General features: G+C 40.5%; 1 protein-coding gene across 4 annotated transcripts in view; it reads right to left on the reverse strand.

The window, feature by feature from the left end:
- SNX24 (sorting nexin 24) overlaps window positions 1–23,690 on the reverse strand; it is a 187,432-nt gene that overhangs the window by 15,623 nt on the left and 148,119 nt on the right. The window lies entirely within an intron of this gene.

A 23,690-nucleotide genomic window follows, 5' to 3' on the forward strand; every position in this document is an offset into this window, starting at 1 on the left:
AATAAAAAATGTCAAGTAAATGTTATTTTTTGGTGTCATTGTAAAGGGTAACTCCTGTTTGTGCTGAGAAGAAAGCAAAAAGAAAACAAAATGTTTCGTTTCAATAGTTGAGGCAATTTCATTACTCAGCCTTGAAGGAATCCAATCCATCATTGCTGTGAGAAAGAGGAAATCTCCTGTGGTTTCACAGACTTACTCTGGTTTTATTAATGCAAGATTTAGGAAATGTTAACAATGTGAGTTGTTTGTTTAGTTTGACAGATCAGCTTACGATGCACTGGCCACATCTATAGTATATCTGAGAATGACAAAGGACAGGCCACCAATCTCATTGTCATGGTCTGTGCGGCTAAGCCCTGATATTTCTCTAAATTAACATGAAGGCATTTGGCCCGATATGGTTTGACATTATGAATGTGACCCTGGAACATGGAGAAGGCGCAAATATAGATAACAGGGAAAATATAACAATGAAGCCATCCAATGTCCAATAGTCAAGCTTAAAATAAGTCATTCAAAGACCTCATAATATGTGAAACTACTACTTTATCTCACACGTACATTGTGTTCTGGATCTAATATGCACAGGACACACAAAGAGAAAAAATATATATATAAAAAGCAAAAAAGTCCTCATGTGTAAATCAATTAATTTAATTTTTTTTAGACAAGATGATCCTTTAGAGCAGTGTTCCTCAACTCCAGTCCTAAAGAGCCACCAACACATCATGTTTTCAGATAGTTAATAGATAATTTTATCACCTGGGCAATACTATGGAAATCCTGAAAACATGATCATGGCTGGCTCGGGTGGCTCTTGAGGACTGGAGTCGGAGGACGCTGTCTTATAGTATTAGGTAAAAAAAGTGATATGGCCATGTAAAAAAAAAAAAAGTGTAATGGGGGATGAGCTGTGGATTGACAAATATGCAGAAGTCACATCAAACCAAAACCACCATGATGGCACTTATCCCCAGTGCCCATAGTACCATTCTCATAGTCCGCTAACACTGCTCTCTAAGCTTTCCACATAGCACAAGCCTTAATGCAGGTACCACAGGGCCAACCTTACCAAGGGGATCATAAAGCAATCATATCATCATAGGATAACTCTGCTCCCCGCATCAAAGTATCAAACAGTTGAGTGGTTACTGGCCATAGCCATAATTATGGTTAAAGCAGATCCGTCACCAGAATATGCTGCCATAATTAAAAAGGGCTTTCTGAGAGTTTGACATTGATAATCTTCAGATAATCCATCAATATAATATATATATATATATATACATATATATATATATATATATATATATATATATACATATTATATATAAAAAAAACAATATCATGCCCCCTTCAATCAGTTGATTAGTGGGACGGCATATGGATGGACCCTAGAGATCTGATAGTGATGGCATATGCTGAGGGCATGTCATTAATAGTGAAGTTCAGGAAAACCCTTTTAAGCTTTTAAAAAGTTAGTTTACTACGATCCCGAATGCCACAAAAAAATATTGTACAATTTGACGACCGGAGCCAAACAAGGAACACAGCAGCCATGTAGACATGTGGATATAAGGCAGCATTCAGACGAGGCGGAGAGAAAGGTTTCATCCTGAATAAAATGAACTCCTAACTATGATGGTTGTGGATTCTATTACGAGAACATTTTTATGTCATCTTTACTGATTACTCAATCTGGTCCATTGCAGTCAAGAAAAATTGTTTGTTATGGCACAGAGCTCACCTTATGGACTGTGCACTCCAGAAATCTGGTTTACATTATTTTTTAGAGATGAGTGAATAAAAGCGAGTGTGATTGGACGCTACTTGAATTTTACAAAAAAAATTGCCAAAATTAAGATTTTTTTTGCAATTTGCTTGTGTGCAGATTCAGTAAAAAGACATCAAAATGCTAAAGAATAAAAATAAACTCTTATAATCACCTCTCTGGCCCCTCACCACCACCCGTCTGGTCCCCATCGCATCTTCAGATCTGTGTTGGCAGTGATTAAATCTTCCAGCCTCAGTCGCTAGGCTGAGACTTCCGGGCTTGCTAGGCATGTGCCCGCAAAGGTTTCACCGAGACGTATGACATCACCAAGCGCGCATGCCCAGAGCAATCCCGGAAGCCTTGGCCTACCCTACAGAGGCCAGGGATACCCGTGCTGCCGACGCTTATCCGAAGATGAAACAAAGACCAGACGAGTGGTAGTGAGGAGCGGAGGGGCAGGAGAGGTGAACGGTGACATGAGTATAAGGATTTATATTCATTTTTACATATTACGTTTATTATGCTCTGGAGAATGGAGCAATCCCAGAGAATAATAAGGGACATTAAATTCACAGAAAATAAGTTCTCCATTAATCGAATTTCCCGGGAAAACTGCAGAAACAGGCGAATTCGAATTTTGCTTGATCTGTTCATTCCTAATCAGCTTCATATGATATACTGTTCGCTAAATATAAAGACCTAGAAGAAAAGTTTTATATACAGTATTTCATTTCCCCATCATACCTTAAATAAAATGCATAAAGTATAATCATCATGTTAACGTGGTTGTCCCCAGATTTCACTGGATTAGATGACTTAGATCTAATGAGATTGGTGTAATTACTCTGAAAATCCATGTGAGAATGGCTATATAATCCAGATATTATAACGAGCATTCTAAAGGCCCCGTCACACTTAGCGACGCTGCAACGATCCCGACAACGATACGACCTGTCAGAGATCGTTGCTGCGTCGCTATGTGGTCACTGGTGAGCTGTCAAACAGGCAGGCTCACCAACGATCAGGGGAGCAGCGACATCGTGGAAAGAATCTTTCCACGATGTCCTGCTCCTGGTTACCAGCCTGCTGAAGCAGGAGCAGGCTGGTAACTATGGTAAGCATCGGGTTACTAGGGGCACACGCGCACCTAGTAACCCGCTGTTTATCATGGCTACCACTCTGCTACAGTGAGCGGGACGTTACCACTCACTTTAGCAGGCTCGTAACCATGATAAACAATGGGTTACTAAGTGCGCGTGTGCCCCTAGTAACCCGATGTTTATCATGGTTACCAGCCTGATTGCTGCTCCCGCTGGTCACACACAGCGATGTGTGCTGACCAGCGGGAGAGCAACGACCAAAAAATGGTCCAGGACACTTTGCAGCGATCAGGGACCTCACAGCAGGGGCCTGATCGCTGCAAAGAGTCACACATAGCGACATCGCTGGTGAGGTCGCTGTTGCGTCACCAAAACCGTGACACAGAAGCGATCTCGCTATGTGAGACGGGGGCTTAAGAGTCCTGATATAGAGTGAGAGAGTTCATGACTCCAAGAGTATACTGTCTCCACTCAGCCTGACTGACAGCTGCAGCTTGTACTGAACAGTGTGAGATTCCAGCAGCAGCGAGGACACTAAGGAGTTGTCAAGTTGTCTATGGTCCCATTCACGCATCCATATTTTTTTTTTATCACAGATAGCACCCATACTCATTATAGTTTATATGCATGCTCACATTAAAGTTTTTTTTTGTATACAAAAAAAAAAAAAACACAAAACAAAATGACAAGACATGCATTTGTGATTACATTTATGGTTCAAACTTGCCCATTCTAGTGAATGGATCCATTGAATTTTTTTTTTTTTGCATACGAAAAAAAAACTGATGCCACACGGATGGTACACAGACCAAAAATGGATGGAGTTCAGATCCAACGCACTATTAAGGGATGGTCTGTTTTTTTGTCATAAACAACAAACGTCAAAGGTTTAGGTAGAAGGGAATTATCTTGCAAGTGCTTTCAGTCTCGTGCCACAATCAACTATGCAATTAAGGCCTCATTCACACATTAGTATTTGGTCAGTATTTGCATCAGTGTTGGTAGGCCAAAACCAGGAGTGGGACTTACAGAGAAAAATAATACATTGAAAGATTGAAACCTGCTCTGTGCTTGGAGACATCCTGATGAAATACTGATCAAAAATACTGATGTGTGAATAAAGCCTTATAGAGATTATGCAACCATTTTTCAATAGATTTCCAGAGTAGTACCTATTCCCTCCATCTATTTATTAATGTATGCAGTGTGTGTAGTGATATATGGTGACAGTTCCTTTTTAAGTATATATTTTTGAGAGGTAACATGTTAATCTTTAAGCTACTGTAACGAAGAAAATACGCACCTAGGGCCTGATTCATCAAGGCTTTTATTCAGAATTTTGGCCAAAAAAACTTTGAAGAGTCACAAAATTTAAGTGCAGCCTCACATTGTTGGTCTCATACCATTTTTGCCCAGCTCTAACAAAGTGGGTGGTGCTGGGGTGGGACAGGGATGTGACAAGCCCTGCTCGTCAAATTCATGATAAGTGGCAGCATTCCTTATGCCGCAAATCTTACTCCAGTCCTTTGTCCTTTACTGGCGTTAGATTAGTGGCGAGGCGCATGTCCCTTTCCAAATGCACCTCTTCATGAAGTAGGAGCGTCCTACTCGAGCACTGACTCCCCACCAAGACCTGTGTGAACAACGCCAATCTTGATGAATTAGGGCCCTAGAGTGTTTAAAAGAATAGAACTGAATGATCCACAAGATGCTGCTCCAAAAACATTATCAGTGTGTGTTTTCTGCGTGGTATGCTATATACAGGCAAAACTGTTTAAGGGGGAATCGAGCCTAAAATATTTATGTTCTACCCACAGTGTGGGGTGATAAATGTTTTAGGTTGGAATACAACACACACTCATACAAATATTATGTGCTGTTCTTCTGTCACTCATTAGAGCTAAGAAAACACTTGGGTTAGATATACAGTCATATGAAAAAGTTTGGGCACCCCTATTAATCTTAAGCTTAATGTTTTATAAAAATTGGTGTTTTTGCAACAGCTATTTCAGTTTGATATATGTAATAACTGTTGGACACAGTAATGTTTCTGCCTTGAAATGAGGTTTATTGTACTAACAGAAAATGTGCAATCTGCATTCAAACAAAATTTGACAGGTGCATAAGTATGGGCACCTCACCAGAAAAATGACATTAATATTTAGTAGATCCTCCTTTTGCAAAAATAACAGCCTCTAGTCGCTTCCTGTAGCTTTTAATGAGTTCCTGGATCCTGGATGAAGGTATTTTTGACCATTCCTCTTTACAAAACAATTCCAGTTCAGTTAAGTTTGATGGTCGCCGAGCATGGACAGCCTCTTCAAATGATCCCACAGATGTTCAATGATATTCAGGTCTGGGGACTGGGATGGCCATTCCAGAACATTGTAATTGTTCCTCTGCATGAATGCCTGAGTAGATTTGGAGCGGTGTTTTGGATCATTGTCTTGCTGAAAGATCCATCCACTGCGTAACTTCAACTTTATCACTGATTCTTGAACACTATTGCCAAGAATCTGCTGATACTGAGTGGAATCCATGCGTCCCTCAACTTTAACAAGATTCCCAGTGCCGGCATTGACCACACAGCCCCAAAGCATGATGGAACCTCCACCAAATTTTACTGTGGGTAGCAAGTGTTTTTCTTGGAATGCTGTGTTTTTTTGCCACCATGCATAACGCCTTTTTGTATGACCAAACAACTCAATCTTGGTTTCATCAGTCCACAGGACCTTCTTCCAAAAAGAAATAGGCTTCTTCAAATGTGCTTTTGCATACCTCAGCCGACTCTGTTTGTGCGTACTTGCAGAAACGGCTTCTTTCGCATCACTCTCCCATACAGCTTCTCCTTGTGCAAAGTGCGTTGTATAGTTGACCGATGCACAGTGACAACATCTGCAGCAAGTTGATGCTGCAGCTCTCTGGAGGTGGTCTGAGGATTGTCCTTGACTGATCTCACCATTCTTCTTCTCTGCCTTTCTGATGTTTTTCTTGTCCTGACACTTCTGGCCTTAACAAGAACTGTCCCTATGTTCTTCCATTTCCTTACTATGTTCCTCACAGTGGAAACTGACAGGTTAAATCTCTGAGACAGCTTTTTGTATCCTTCCCCTGAACAACTATGTTGAATAATCTTTGTTTTCAGATCATTTGACAGTTGTTTTGAGGAGCCCATGATGCCACTCTTCAGAGGAGATTCAAACAGGAGAACAACTTGCAAGTGGCCACTTTAAGTAGCTTTTCTCATGATTGCATACACCTGGCTATAAAGTTCAAAGCTCAATGAGGTTACAAAACCAAAAAAAGTGCTTTAGTAAGTCAGTAAAAAGTAGGCAGGAGTATTTAAAACAAGAAAATGATAAGGGTGCCCATACTTATGCACCGGTCAAATTTTGTTTGAATGCAGATTGCACATTTTCTGTTAGCACAATAAACCTCATTTCAAGGCAGAAACATTACTGTGTCCAACAGTTATTACATATATCAAACTGAAATAGCTGTTGCAAAAACACCAATTTTTATAAAACATTAAGCTTAAGATTAATAGGGGTGCCCAAACTTTTTCATATGACTGTAAAACCACCTTCAGTTTCTTAGGACTTTTCCCATCAGCTACGCCTGTTAAATCGGAAGCTCATAATAATATTGGTAGAGGAAAACTCCTCTTCTAGTACAGTTACTATGTTACTTATAGTACATATAGTTACTATTATAAATGTGGAGGTCTACTCTACATTTACTTGTGTACGCCTAATAATACACAATGTTTGATAACGCTGTCAGGTCCGGTTAATGGCCGAATAAAGGAATTGTACGGTAGAGCAGCCATTTATAATAGGCACTTACGAAGATTCAGGATCTGTGACCCATCATTTCATTCAATTCTCTTGAAAATTTGTTCTTGCTATATCTGATAAACAGGAAATAAAATAATTTTGTATTCCAAACATCATTTCTCCAAAGGAGATATCCATTCTAATTGTACGGCACAAATTCCACCGTGTCCCGCTTTTTTCTGCCTTATCATTCTCACAAAACTGTGCTCCCCATAGACACAATTGATTGGCTGCATATGTTTCAACTTTGACAACCCAGGCATTTAATTGTCAGTTATCTCTTATTCTTCTTCAGTGGCTGAAATACAGTCACAAAGTAACAGAGGGACTTGTTCTGCTTTAACCTTAGCTAGCTGCCATCACGCAGTGGAAAACAGTGTTAAAATATCACAGGATCACTCTGTACTGCAGAAGAAGACGTGTAAAGAGCGTAATGATTTCCCCTGAGTTTGCTTTTTAGAAAATTGTCAACGGAGCCTGCAGAAACTGTGACAAGTCTTCAGAGGGAATGCTGGGAAATCGAACAATGGCATTCTAGTTAGGGGCCAAGCCTACTCATCAGCCAATTATATCTGCAACCGAGCATCTTGCTGAAAACTTCAACAAGACCACTTCGCTAACCTTTTGAGATTTCCGAGCAAGGTTCCTGCGGAGCACGGAGTAACAACATCTGATCAAGATGAAACATTTCCTTCCACTTAGTCTTTTTAAAGTCATTCCTGAAGTCTAATCTTATAAGTGGGGAGTGAGTTCCCATGGAGGGCAAAGCCTCCACACTCCAGCTCTGTGGGACAATCGTTACAAAGAAATATACCTGGCTATTAATTCTAGACACAAAGACAGTGAAATATTGTGGAATCCTGTGGAGACGGTTTACTGCCGCAATCATCCGATGTATGTTAATTGTCTATTTGTGATGGACAGAAAAATAAGGACGTGAGACTATGAAGCATACCTGGGGCAGGCATTACTGTATGAACACACGCTGTGTTCAGCATGACTCACTTTTATATTTCCCAGCATGCTGCAAAAAGTATACTGATTAGAGATGAGGCAATAAATTTGAATGCACCGTAATTGAATTGTACTAAAATTTTACAAAAATCCCCATTCGCCAAAAAATTCCCTTCCATGCGAATCTACCAAAATAACGTCCACTGGCTGCCATTTTTCTGAATCATAAAGGGTCATCAAAAGGTTAAAAAAATGAAAGAGTCCTTTTACTCACCTTATTGCTCACCCCCACCCACCCGGTCACCGCTGCATTTTCTGATCCCCCGCCGCACGCGCTCGGATGGATGGTCATGTTGTGACCTTCACCGTGGGGATTCCATCGTGAGTGGCAGGAGATCAGAACATGCGACGATGGCTGGCAGTGTGGAGCGGAGGGGCCAGAGAGGCGAGCGGTAAGGTGAGAATAAGAATTGTGTTAACATATTACATTTATTATGTTCTAGGGTCTTGAAAGACCCCAGCCCACAATAACGGACATTAGATTCCGGGGAATAACAGCACCAACAGGTGAATTCAAATTTTGCCTGATCCACCGACCTCTAACACTGGTATAGTGGTCTTCATATGAAATTGATCCAAATGTGTGTATAAAATAGGGAAATTAAAGTGTGAGCCCCACAGGACACAGGGATTAGGGTGTATAGTGATAAACTGCACTAAGGAACATGTTGGCGATGTATAAGCCAAAAGAAGCATAACTGCAGGCAGGGTGTTGGACAGCACTGGGCATGATCGTTCTGGAAATATGTACCATCACATTGGAGTTGCAGTTTTGGTAAAAAGTAGGAAGTGCATCTTTTACCTGAGAGTCAGTCTTATTTTGTGTTTTTACAGGATCAATAAGAGCTGTAACACACGGTAAATAATCTACACATTCACTTTTACAGAATATGGAATTGTCTTTTATACTATTAACACAATTCCCATATTCTCCTGTGAAATGACATCGGTATTAATTAGAAGTAGTTTGGATTTTATTATTTGTTCTGTATATTTTTCAAAATACTGTTTGCCAGTATCAGTAATAGTAGCAAAGGAACAAGAAGCTGGTCACAAAAAGGTCAGAAACTGATTCTACGACCAGCACAAAAAGCACCAAAAATAATTAGGGATAACCAAATTAATTCGATCAGAATATAACTCAAGTGAGCAAGGTGTTTACTGGTGACACCTACTCACCTGGTGATAGATATGCACCTCCTCCACAATGGACATCTCCTCATCCCCAACAGCAACAGGCAGAACACTGCTGTATCCAACATCACATGGAATGGCTCCTCGCCAACTACAACTGGGCAACTTAGTAAGCGACAGGAACATCATGGTGTCATGCGTCTGGGCAATGTAGCACCTGCACGCTGCATGGCACACGTCCTCAATTTCATCTTCAGCATAAGGCAAAAATCATTTCCAAACAAAAATTCATGGTCGTCCATAACTACAAATTTCATTACCAAAACAAAAAAATAGTGCCCACACACCTTTAGTATTAAATTAATGTACAAATACGCTATGTGGCCAATATACAAACACACACAAGGCGTCAGCACACTGCAACTAAGGAATACATGAACTGCAATATTGCTGTAAAACATAAGGTACTTAGCATTAGCAAAGAGAAAAAGCCATCCAACCACGTTAAGGTGTACCCAAATATTGATGGTCCCTAACCACTATATGTCCTACCTCTCCATGTGCCAAACCAGACTCATCTGAATGGGGAGTGAAAAGGAAACCCCATGATCCCCATTTATTGCTAAAATGAGGATTTATGGTCTGGTACATAGGATATGGAAGCCTGACTTTATTTCCCATGATCTGAACACCTTGGCAGACACCAAAAGTTGATAGGACAGACAGTGACACAAAAAATGGATTCTTTATAAAACGGTGATAATTTAGAAAATGCAGGGTCAAACCAGGTTTGGTGTGGACCACAGGCCTAGGCAGGTGAATGCTTAGTAGGCTCCGGCACAGGAAATTTCAGCTGTTCTCCTGAACCAACAGAACTGATCACAAATGACTAAAAGGGATTATTTTTTAACAGTTTTTTAGTAATTAAAAAGTCTATCAGTGCAGTGTGTTATTAAATGGGCTCTTGGCTAGCACTGATTACCATTTGATTATATGGTGAAGTCACTATGACACTACTAAGGCTGCGTATGTGTTAAAAGATCTGAATGGGGTTGGGTACGGCCATAGAAGACTTCAGAGTGTTACACACATCTTTGCAGGGCAATTTCACGCTTTGCAGTATTGCGATTCGTGGGAAATCAATTAACTACAAATCCAGTTTTTGGGAAAAATGTATCCATCCTAGAGAATTAGAATTTTAAGATATTCATTCATCTCTAGAAATAATCCAAACTATATCAAAGATCCTGGTGTCCAAGTAAAGCAGAGGATTTCCATTATCTTTGGAGTTTTTTTGTCAATTTAATAGATTAGGAGAATTTTACAGGGAATCTATCAGCAGTTTTTAACTATGTAATCTGAGAGTTGCATAATGTAGGGACAGAGACCTTGATTCCAGTGTTGTGTCATTTACTAGGTTGTGTGTTGTAGTTTCAATAAAATCAGTGTTTTATCAGCAGGAGATTATCACTAGAGGACTAGTTGTTTTGTGCCATGTAGTCCCTTTGATCTGTGTAACCCCACCCCATCACTGATTGGTATCTTTCTGTGTGCACTGTGAATAGGCAGAAAGTTACCAATCAGTGGTGTGAGTGGGGTTATACAGGGCTCAGCATTCAGAAAGTTGGTAGATCTGTCTGCAACAGAGAAAACAGGGATATTATCAAAACTGCAGAAACCAGTATAATAAGACACATCGCAAGAAACTGGGTCTCTCCCTCTACATCAAGCTGCTCTCAGATAACATACCAAAAACCTGGTGACAGATTCCCTTTAAAGGGGTTGTCCACTACTGGACAACCCATCATGAATGCCCTCAGTGTGCTGAATAGGAAAGAAACATGAGCGGTGTCGCTTAACAAGTGCTGATAGACTGCAGCGTTCATGTGACAAACATGTCAGGAGAACACAGGTGGTACTGAAAAGAGGTAGTGACCAACCCCTATAAATCACATCATTAATTAAAAATAATGAATTACTAGGGGTTAGTGGAGACCCCCTCATCTACACACCATGCTCTTGCTCGTAGGAAACTTTCAGGAACCTTTATTATGGCAAATGTATGTCATTTGTAGCTAAATGACCCATGGACTCAATAAAGGGGATTGCCAAGTATAAAGAAATGGCGCCAAACCTGTCCATTATTATGTGTATAGCAATAGTGGAATACATGTACTAATTAACCCCTTAACCAATTTTTTTCTCCTCTCCGCTCTAGGAGCCATAAGCGGTTTATTCTTGGCACTGGCATGGCTGCATGAGGCTTTGTTTTATGTGCGACAAATTGTACTATTTATTTTTAGCACTGTTTTGGGCTATATGTAAATTATATGTATAAAAAAAATAAGTTTTTTTTTTTGCTTCTAATTTTTACTGTTCTACATTCATACCAAAGAAATATATTCTCCAGTTTATTATGTTCATGCTCATGTCTAATACGTGTAGGTTTTTGTTTCTTTTCTTACATGAATGTAATAAAATATAATATATAGATCATATCAGATTTTTTTTCACAGTTTCACTTGCAGTTTGAGAAAATCTGAAGGGCATTTTCACCAGAAACCCAAGGTAGACCCTCAGGCATCTGCTAGAGATTTGAGCTGCCATCGGTCCGTCCGTGGATTGGCCCAATTCAAAACTATCATGGAAAAATCTGTGGGTGTAAAGCAGGGACCTCGTATTTTAAACAATGAGAGGTTTTCTGTGGGAGCTTATCAAGCGGCTGTTGAAGCAGAATAAATTCTGAAATCAGCAAGAAAAGTCCTCCATGTGAACACACATCAATAATCTTCAGCGCCATTTACATTACCCGTCAATCCATATGTTTAACAGTAGAGATGATCCCCAGATACAAGTGATCATTCCCACACTAAACAAGTATAACTAAAGGACGGCAACCAACAGGAATATACATACGCATCCCTGAATCCCTCGGAGATGTTGAACATTTGCTTGCGTTTGTTTCTTCAAACCTCATAAAATATGTAGAGAAGGTTTATGCTGTAGTGTGGCCTAACAATGGGCACCCTGGATATTTACATCTGTGCTGCCCTTTACAATGGGAGCAATTTGTCACCATTATAACACTCTCTCTGTATGTTAAATGGATAGCTCTCCAAAATGCACTTTTCACTCTAAATGAGCATGGCACACTGTCCTCATTATGATGGATCTCTTTCTTCAGAGTCCCCCTGAATGCTGTTAGCAGGGCTAGTCTCTGATAAAGGCTAACTGGTATGAATTGCTGCTTCTTTCAGCATCCGTCTTCCAAACACCGTCGGGATCATTTAAACATCCCAATAAGAGGGAGAAGCAGCTGTTTACTGCACAATGAGGCAACAAATGTAGTGTGGGGTAGCAGGATATATACTCCGAGACCTATACACCAGCTTTAGTCCTGCTCACCCCTGACCTATCAAATACTGGATGCAGGAATCAGAAAAAGTGAAGAAAAACGTAACGATGTAGTAAAAAAATAAAGCACCCCAAATAATGTCTGTACCAGAATTTATATGCCATCAGGGTCTGGATTAATGGAAGTTCACTCTGTATTTGTACAATTATATAGAGAGAAAAATGTAAAGTCTCCAGATACAAGACATTAGTAGCGTCTACAAAACTGATAATTGTGACATTTCAAATGCAATGTAGACTTTTAGAAACAATTCGTACAAGTAGCATTAGACAAGGCACAGGTAACAATCTAATACACCGTAAAAGAAGCCGCAACGTTTGAACATCTATTATGCCATCAATGCTACGCTAATAAAAGACTAGATTTATTTGGTCATTATGTACCGGTAATTTATTCCCTAAAGGTTATTCAGGATTGTAATATACAGAATTTAATGGTCTGATAACAGGAATAAAAGTATTAAGTTCTATACCTACCCTGAAAATAAGCCCTAGCATGACTTTACAGCATTTCTAGAGTATGCTTAAAATATAAACCCAACTCCAAAAATAAGCCCTAGTTACAGTCTGGACTAGCGTTGGGGCGAGGGGGCAAACAAGTCAATTGCCTAGGGCCACCCACTCTCTTAGGTGCCCTTAGCATTTTTATTCTGAGGTTGCAATGATGTCACCAAAAGTCCTTTAACTGCAGGAGTCTAGAGAAAATAAAGACAAGGCAGGCTGGTATGTAGGGCCAGTGTTAAGGGAATGGGGGAGGAAACTGGGCAATTGACATCACCAAAGGTCCTTTAACTGCTGGAGTCTAGAAGAACTGAAGAGGAGACAGGCTGGTATGTATCATACGTGCAATGTGTGTATATTTACATGTTTATGTGTGTGTGTGTGTGTGTGTGAGCACATACACGTACAGTGAAGGAAATAAGTATTTGATCCCTTGCTATTTTTGTAAGTTTGCCCACTGACAAAGAGATGAAGTTACCGGCTGGATCCTGCGCCTTCGCTGTTTCCTCTGTACGGACGGCGCTCTTCTTCCTGCAGTTAGTGTCGTGTTGTGCAGCAGGGAACTTATGCATAGGTGCCGGTGAATCATTCTGCCTTCCCAGCACTGGCGCACAAGTTCCCTGCTGCACAACGCTACACAGGTGGCAGGAAGAAGAGCGCCATCCGTACAGAAGAAACCGCGCAGGTGCAGGGGAAGTGGGGTGAGTATGGAAATAGGGCTAGTAGGGGGGCATTTCTTGGCGTCCGAGGGGATGCGAAGCTTAGCTTTTTTATTAAATTATTCCTGCTATTACACAGAAACCAGACCGTTAATATGGGCCATACAGGTAAGTATAGATTCACATTTCTATCACCTGTATGCTTATATTAGCGGTCTGAAAAGTCCCAGGGGGTGACAGATTCCCTTTAATACTTGGTAGCAAAACCCTTGTTAGCAAGCACAGCAGTCAGACGTTTTTTGTAGTTGATCATGAGGGTTGCGCACATGTCAGGAGGAATTTTGGTCCACTCCTCTTTGCAGATCATCTCTAAATCATTAAGATTTTGAGGCAGTGACTTGGCAACTTGGAGCTTCAACTCCCTCCATAAGTTTTCTATGGGATTAAGGTCTTGAGACTGGCTAGGTCACTCCATGACCTTACTGTGCTTCTTTTTGAGCCACTCCTTTGGTGCCTTGGCTGTATGTTTTGGGTCATTGTCTTGCAGGAAGACCCAGCCACAACCCATCTTCAATGCTCTTACTGAGGGAAGGAGGTTGTTAGCCAAAATCTTGAGATACATGACCCCATATATATTCCCTTCAGTACGGTGCAGTCGTCATGTGTCCTTTGCAGAAAAGCACCCCCAAAGTATCAGGTTTCCCCACCATGCTTCACGGTTGGGACGATGTTCTTAGGGTTGTACTCATCTTTCTTCTTCCTCCAAACACGGCGAGTTAAGGCCAAAGAGCTCAAATTTTTGTCTCAGCTGACCACAGCACCTTCTCCCAATAGCTCACAGAATCATCCAGATGTTCAATGACAAACTTCAGATGGGCCTTCATATGTGCCTTCTTGAGCAGGGGGACCTTGCAGGCACTGCAGGATTTTAAACCTTTAAGGAGTAATGTGTAACCAATGGTTTTCTTGGTGACTGTGGTCCCAGCTGCCTTGAGATCATTAACAAGTTCCCCCCGTGTAGTTTTAGGTTGATCTCTCACCTTCCTCATGATCAAGGATACCCCATGAGGTGAGATTTTGCATGGTGCCCCAGATCGATGTCGATTGACAGTCATTTTGTATTTCTTCCATTTTCTTACTATTGCACCAACAGTTGTCTCCTTCTCACCCAGCGTCTTACTTATGGTTTTGTAGCCCATTCCAGCTTTGTGCAGGTCTATGATCTTGTCCCTGACATCCTTAGAAAGCTCTTTGGTCTTGCTCATGTTGTAGAGGTTAGAGTCTGACTGATTAATTGAGTCTGTGGACAGGAGTCTTTTATACAGATGACTATGTAAGACAGCTGTCTTTAATGCAGGTAATGAGTTGATTAGGAGCGTCTAACTGATCTGTAGGAGCTAGAATTCAAAGATTTGTAGGGGATCAAATACTGTAATATATATATATTACACATATACACACGCACACACACAGCTGAAACAAGAAGTTTACATACACTATATAAAAAGACACATATGCATGTTTTTCTCAATATCTGACATGAAATCAGAATAAACCTTTCCCGTTTTAGGTCAATTAGGATTACCATCATTTTTAATATTTGCCACATGCCAGAATAATGAGAGAGAGAGAATGTTTTAAGGCATTTTTATTACTTATTGCAAAGTCAAAAGTTTACATACACTAAGATTACTATGCCTTTAAAACAATTCCTGGACTGCCCATATGATGATGTCATGTTTTTGGAAGCTTCTGTTTTTTTGGCAACATCTGAGTTAATTAGAGACACACCTGTGGATGTATTTTAATGCACACCTGAAACACACTGCTTCTTTGTGTAGTATCATGGAAAAGTCTAAAGAAATCAGCCAAGATATCAGGAAGAGAATTGTGGACTTGCAAAAGTCTGGCTCACCCTTGGGTACAATTTCAAGATACCTGAAGGCGCCTCGTTCATCTGTACAAACAATTATATGCAAGTACAAACAAGATGGGAATGTCCAGCCATCATACCGCTCAGGAAGGAAATGGGTTCTGTGTCCCAGAGATGAACGTGCTTTGGTCCGACATGTGCATATCAACCCAAGGATAAAAGCAAAAGACCTTGTCAACAACCACAGTGAAACGAGTTCTGTATCAACATGGGCTAAAAGGTCACTCTGCCAGGCAGAAGCCATGACTCCAAAAAAACATAAAAAAGCCAGATTAATGTTTGCAAATGCACAAAGGAACAAGGACCTTATTTTTGGAGACATGTCCTGTGGTCTGATGAAACTAAAAATTGAACTTTTTGGGCATAATGACCATTGTTACGTTTGGAGGAAAAAGGGAGAAGCTTGAAAACATAAGAACACCATCCCAACTGTGAAACACCGGGGCGGCAGCATTATGTTGTGGGTTTGTTTTGCTGCAGGAGAGAATGGTGCACTTCACAAAATACATGACATCATGAGAAAAGAAGATTATGTGGCAATACTGAAGCAACATCTCAAGACATCAGTCAGGAAGTTAAAGCTTAGGCAGAAATTGGTCTTCCAAATGGACAATGACCCGAAGTATATTGCCAAAATGGTAACAAAGTGGCTTAAGGATAAGAAAGTCAATGTTTTGGAGCGGCCATCACAAAGCCCTCATCTCAATCCTATTGAAAATTTATGGCCAAAGCTGAAAAGGCAGGTGTGAGCAAGGCGACCTACAAACCTGGATCAGTTACACTTGTGAGAAGCTTGTGGAAGGATATCCTAAAAGTTTGACCCAAGTCATTCAGTTTAAGGGCAATGGTACCAAATACTAATGAAATGTATGTAAACTTTTGACTTTGCAGTAAGTAATAAAAATGCTTTAAAACATTCTCTCTCTCTCTCTCTCTCTCTCTCATTATTCTGGCATTTGGCAAATTTGAAAAATTATGGTAATCCTAATTAACCTAAAACAGGAAAGGTTTATTCTGATTTCATGTCAGATATTGAGAAAAACATGCATAGGTGTCTTTTTATATAGTATATGTAAACTTCTTTTTTCAACTGTACATACATACATACATACGTGTATATGCAGTGTGCATGATTATATTTGAGTAAAATGTTCATTTCTTTTTTCAAGAATAAATGTGGATTGTTGTTCATGGAAACAAAAATAAGACATCCCCTGAAAATAAGCCCTAACCCATTTTTTGGAGCAAAAAGATAATATAAGACCCGGTCTTATTTTTGGAGAAACATGGTAGTTTGTGGTACCTTATGCTCTGTACGAAAAAAAGAAAAAGTCCACTATCATACCAAGAATCTTTACAATTCAATTGAAAAATCAGCTGAAATCTTTTCAGTTGGAAAAAGAAAAATAAAGAACTAAAATAATGCGGTTGTATTAATTTGTTTTTGTTGTTTTTTTTTTAAAGAAAATATTATGAAGTGGAAAGAATTTTAGTTTGATAACTGTGAACAATTTTGTCCTTTCTCACAATCCTGATCAGGGTGTTACTGGTAAAATTCAGCCCAGACGTAGTCACAATAATAGTTCATTTCACACAAAATTAGAAAGAGGGTGAGTTGTTGTATCGAAAAATTGCTGCACGTCAGAAGATAAAATTGTGGAAAAAATGTTGCATTTTGTGACCAAACCTGGCAGGGATAATAACTTCCATTGAGTCTAAACAATTCATTTGAAAACGGCAATATAATCCATGCTGTCTGGCATAATTTGTGGTCACCTGGGACATACAGGTGCATCTTACTAAATTAGATCATCATCAAAAAGCAAATATATTTCAGTTCTTCAATACAAAAAGTGAAACTCATATTATATAGAGTCATTACAAACAGAGTGATCTATTTCAAGTGTTTATTTCTGTTAATGTTGATGATTATGGCTTACTGTCAAAGAAAACACAAAACTCATTACCTCATTAAATTAAAATTAGTAACAACACCTGCAAAGGTTTCCTAAGTGTTTAAAAAGGTCCCTTAATCTGTTTCAGTAGGCTCCACAAGCAATGGGGAAGACTGCTGACTTGACAGCTGTCAAGAAGGCAGTCATTGACACACTCTACAAGGAGGGTAAGCCACAAAAGGTCATTGCTAAAGAAGCTGGCTGTTCACAGAGTGCTGTATCTAAGCATATTAATGGAAAGTTGAGTGGAAGGAAAAAGTGTGGTAGGAAAAGGAGCAAAAGCAACCAGGATAACCGCAGCCTTGAAAGGATTGTTAAGAAAAGGCCATTCAAAAATTTGGTGGACATTCACAAGGAGTGGACTGCTGCTGGAGTCATTGCTTCAAGAGCCACCACACACAGACGTATCCAGGACATGGGCTACAAGTGTCACATTCCTTGTGTCAAGCCACTCATGACCAATAGACAACGCCAGAAGCGTCTTACCTGGGCCAAGGAGAAAAAGACCTGGACTGTTGCTCAGTGGTCTTGTTTTCAGATGAAAGTAAATTTTGCATTTCATTTGGAAATAAAAGTCCCAGAGTCTGGAGTAAGAGTGGAGAGGCCACAATCCAAGCTTCTTGAGGTGTAGTGTGAAGTTTCCACAATCAGTGATGGTTTGGGGAGCCATGTCATCTGCTGGTGTAGGTCCACTGTGTTTTATCAAGACCAAAGTCAGCCGTCTACCAGGAAATTTTATACCACTTCATGCTTCCCTCTGCCGACAAGCTTTTTGGAGATGGAAATTTCATTCTCCAGCAGGACTTGGCCCCTGTCCACACTGCCAAAAGTACCAATACCTGGTTTACAAACAACAGTATCACTGTGCTTGATTGGCCAGCAAACTCGCCTGACCTTAACACCATAGAGAATCTATGGGGTATTGTCAAGAGGAAGACGAGAGACACCAGACCCAACAATGCAGACGAGCTGAAGGCTGCTATCAAAGCAACCTGGGCTTCCATAACACTTCAGCAGTGCCACAGGCTGATTGCCTCCATGCCACACCGCATTGATGCAGTAATTGATGCAAAAGGAGCCTCGACCAAGTATTGAGTGCATTTACTGAACATACATTTCAGTAGGCCAACATTTTGGATTGTAAAAACATTTTTCAAGCTGTTGTTATAAAGTATTCTAATTTACTGAGATAATGACTTTTGTGTTTTCATTGGCTGTAAGCCATAATCATCAACATTAACAGAAATAAACACTTGAAATAGATCACTGTTTGTAATGACTCTATATAATATATGAGTTCCACTTTTTGTATTGAAGAACTGAAATAAATTTACTTTTTGATATTCTAATTTAGTGAGAAGCACTTGTAATGTGTCAAGAAGTAGCACTCACATTTATCAGACATTTATAATGATGATTTATGCGGATTTTGTAGAAGGGGAACAAAAAAATATTTTCCTGTGGATTTTCTAAAGAAAAAATAATTATCTTTTGAAACAAGACTACAAGAAGTAAAAAACACTAAAATACCAAGTTAAGGACGCCGCTCTTTGTCTACTAACATCTTTCTTGCTGAGATTCAATACAGTCACAGCTCGGCTCCCCAACCTGAGGTCCTTGCAGACAGGATGAGGCGGCATATTGCATGCTGTTCTGGGAGAGGGGACAGATCAATAGCAGCTGAATGCCATCTGCTTTGGCCAGCAAAACAGCACCAAAAGTGTAACCCATGCATCTTCCTTTATTGAAAGGTTATTTTTATGCAAGTAAACAATTCATCGTCTCCTTGCACGCTTGATGCTCATTTACCACTTCTGATCAATAAAATATGCAAAACAACAAAAAAAATTGAATCCTAAGAGTAGTTGTGATGCCACGGTGAAAGGTAATCAATAGCAGGCTTGTTTAGTAGGGCAAATCGTGGGGTTTCTGCATCTGTAGAGTCGTGTGTCTCTGCTTCTCCATCAGGGCCTATTTAAAGGGAACACTGTACTAAAGCAACAAAGTTACCGGATTCAACCATAATCCAGGTATACAAGTCTTATAATGAAGTGTGGATACACCCAGTACTAATAAACTGGGAATGGCATGCCACAGGGAATTGGCACCACATTTTCTTAGACTGGATGTTGTGCGTGTGGCATCTGTTCCCTTCTTGCCAGTAAGTGTGCTGAAGACACAGTGATAAATGGCATCAGCAATAAAGATTCTGTTATTCAACTTACATTTACTTTACTGCAATTATCTCACTTATTAAGTTGCACTTACATTATTCTTAGTGATTTAAATGTCTTCTCCGCAGTATTTCTTTAATTTGGCCTCAGCTTTCAACAAAGTAAATACTAAAGGTTCAGGCTTGTAATAGATGAACCTATTCTGACGCACTAATACAATAAGCACTGTGTACAAGGGTTAACTGTTAATTGCAGCATGCACTAGGTAGTCAGGCAAAGATCAAATTAAGAAGTATTAGGTTATTCAAAGGGAATTGTTACAATGGAATCTGATAGCAGCATAATGTGGAGACAGAGAGCCTGATTCCAGGGATGTGTCACTTACTGGATGGCTTGGTACACTTTCGGTTGGATCCCTGTTTTGCCTGATGTAGATGTAGCAGAGCTAAGACTTCTGGGCTGTGTATAACCCTGCCCACACGCCTGATTGGCAGCTTCCTGTGTACACTGTGCATTGTTAGCAAGCTGCCAATCAGTGGTGGTGGCGGGGTTACAAGATTAGCTTGATTGGCCTGCACGTGAGAAGTAGTCCTATAGTGATAATCTCCTGCTGATAAAACACTGATGGTATTGAAACTAAATCACACAGCCTAGTAAGAGACACATCGCTGTAATCAGGCTCTCAGCTCCTGCATTATGCTGCTATCAGATCAAATAGTAAAAACCTGCAGACAAATTCTCTTTAATGGTTTTGTGTGGTAAAAACAAATAGATTCTGAACTGGTCCGACCGCATTCAAAGACTTTCTAAATGTATGACGGCAGTCATCCTAAAAAGAGGTTTTAAAAAGTTTCCTGACTCTCAGTGGACACTTAAGGGCTCAATTACATATGAGACATCTTCACTTAATATCTCTAAGGAATGCTGCACTACAGAGACAATCAGGCGAACATTTAGAAAGCTTATTCCATCAGTTAGAGAATCATGGGACCAATTTAGGTGGGTACAAAAAATGTTGATATGTTCCGTTTTATAGAAAGGTGGCCCTCACTCAGGACGTTCATCTATTATTCAGTAATGAATAGATACTATGAGCATCTCTAGATGCGGAGGACTCTGCATGCCCAGGTATTATACAAATAACCCACTGTGTCACGGTGGTATGTCACATACATTCCTGCAGCCATACTACTCACTGCGTTCGCCGCTCTACTTATCCTCATGTCTGGCCGCCATGCTGAGTTCATGGGGCACTTTCAACCCTGTTGTGTCCATATAACTGTAGGGGGGCGTGGCCAGATCATGCAGGAATTTAACCCTGCTGTGTCCTGCAAGGTTTGGATTTCCAGCCAATCACCAACCAGCAAGTGCTATATTAGGCAGCGCCGCCCTCCACACCTTTGCCTAAGCTTAGGTTCAAGTTCTTTTAGCATCTAGCTCCTGTCAAGGTGTTTTGTCGTCTCTTCCTGACCCGGCTTGTCTTCTCGTCCTGTCGGTTTTCTCTGCTCCAGACCTAGGCTACATATCCTGGACCTGTGCTGCCGGCTTCAACCTCGGACCGTCTGACTACACTTCTGTCTCGCCCTTCTGTACCTCGCATACCTGCACTCACCCGTGGGTCAGTTACTGCAGTCGGGGGGACTGTCCTTGTGTAACACCTGATGTCTACCAGCGGCCCAGCCTATCCTCACCATCAGAGGTCCTAGTGAAGACCCAGTAGACACTTAGTCACGCCCCTCAAGCATTACAATAAAAACAATGTAATGCTTCCGGTCCCCTGTAGTAGTCCTGTAGAGAATATACTGCCTGGCTCTTCCACATATTACAGATGATCAATGGGGGTTCAAGCAGTAGCACTTACTGTGTCAAGGAACTGTTCCTTTTTGGATGTTGCCTTCTTATTAGATGTGTTACTTTACATAGATATGTTATTTTTACCTGTTGCAAATGACACTGTTCTTCTGAATATGGCGCCGTTTTACTTTTGCTTCTGCTCCTCTCCATTGCAGATATATGGCCCCCTCTTCCCTGTATGTAAATCTAGACATGTTACAAGTGGGTGTGATCATCTACGTTCTCTTTGGGTGTTTTTTTAAGGATTCTGCCACCTTGGCTAAAAATTCTGAATATATATACAGTCATGGCCAAAAGTTTTGAGAATGACGCCAAAATTATATTTTCACATGATCTGCTGGCCTCTGGTTTTTATTAGTGTTTGTCTGATGTTTATATCACATACAGAAATATAACTGCAATCATATTATGAGTACCAATAGGTTATATTGACAGTTAGAATGAGTTAATGCAGCAAGTCAATATTTGCAGTGTTGCCCCTTCTTCTTCAAGACCTCTGTAATTCTCCCTGGCATGCTCTCAATCAACTTTTGGACCAAATCTTGACTGATAGCAGTCCATTCTTGCATAATCAATGCTTGCATTTTGCCAGAATTTGTTGGTTTTTGTTTGTCCACCCGTCTCTTGATGATTGACCACAAGTTCTCAATGGGATTAAGATCTGGGGAGTTTCCAGGCCATGGACCCAAAATCTCTGTTTTGTTCCATGAGCCATTTAGTTATCACCTTTGCTTTATGGCAAGGTGCTCCATCATGCTGGAAAAGGCATTGTTGGGCGCCAAACTGCTCTTGGACGGTTGGGAGAAGTTGCTCTTTGAGGACATTCTGGTACCATTCTTTATTCATGGCTGTGTTTTTAGGCAAGACTGTGAGTGAGCCGATTCCCTTGGCTGAGAAGCAACCCCACACATGAATGGTTTCAGGATGCTTTACAGTTGGCATGAGACAAGACTGGTGGTAGCGCTCACCTCTTCTTCTCCGAATAAGCCGTTTTCCAGATGTCCCAAACAATCGAAAAGGGGATTCATCAGAGAAAATGACTTTGCCCCAGTCCTCAGCAGTCCACTCCCTGTACCTTTTGCAGAATATCAGTCGGTCCCTGATGTTTTTTCTGGAGAGAAGTGGCTTCTTTGCTGCCTTCCTTGAAACCAGCCCTTGCTCAAAGAGTCTCCGCCTCACAGTGCGTGCAGAAGCACTCACACCAGCCTGCTGCCATTCCTGAGCAAGCTCGGCACTGCTGGTAGTCCGATCCCGCAGCTGAAACAGTTTTAAGATAAGGTCCTGGCGCTTGCTGGTCTTTCTTGGGCGCCCTGGAGCCTTTTTGACAACAATGGAAGCTCTCTCCTTGAAGATCTTGATGATGCGATAGATTGTTGACTGAGGTGCAATCTTTGTAGCTGCGATACTCTTCCCTGTTAGGCCATTTTTGTGCAGTGCAATGATGGCTACACGTGTTTCTTTAGAGATAACCATGGTTAACTGAAGAGAAACAATGATACCAAGAACCAGCCTCCTTTTAAAGTGTCCAGTGATGTCATTCTTACTTAATCATGACTGATTGATCGCCAGCCCTGTCCTCATCAACACCCACACCTGTGTTAATGGATCAATCACTAAAACGATGTTAGCTGCTCCTTTTAAGGCAGGACTGCAATGATGTTGAAATGTGTTTTGGGGGTTAAAGTTCATTTTCTGGGCAAATATTGACTTTGCAAGTACAGTAATTGCTGTTAAGCTGATCACTCTTTGACATTCAGGAGTTTATGCAAATTGCCATTACAAAAAATGAAGCAGTAAACTTTGGAAAAATTACTATTTGTCTCATTCTCAATACTTTTGGCCATGACTGTATACTTAGAAAAAAGGCCATATCTCAGGAACGGAGAGAAGAAGGAGCAAAGAATAAACAATTCCAGATCCAAGAAAACAGCAGCGGTTACACCAGGTAACAAAGTTACATATTTATGGCAGGAGACAATAAGGCAGTACAATGCAATAAAGTAACTTGAACTTTCAGATTATAATAAAAGTTGTAATGTTTGCTACAAAGACACACTTTTATGTTTACAGCAATGGTCATCAAGAATAGGAATTTTTACAATGTGAATTATTGAAGTGCTACTAAACAGGACATGTACTATCTTGTCTGGCCTTGGGGAAACAGAAATTTAGAGAGCTAAGAATTAATGTGTCCACAGTAAATGTACAAATCTCATTACACTGATCCAAAAATTATTTTACTATTGAGAAACTCCATAGAAGCCCTGATCACATTTACACTGGAGTAAGTTATCGCATCAAAACATCACTATCCAATTAAAAATAAAAAAGTGTACCTGAAA

The sequence above is a fragment of the Phyllobates terribilis genome, unplaced genomic scaffold, assembly GCF_046119375.1.
Source record: "Phyllobates terribilis strain yellow unplaced genomic scaffold, ASM4611937v1 Scaffold_1__5_contigs__length_1240528914, whole genome shotgun sequence".
Taxonomy (NCBI): domain Eukaryota; kingdom Metazoa; phylum Chordata; class Amphibia; order Anura; family Dendrobatidae; genus Phyllobates; species Phyllobates terribilis.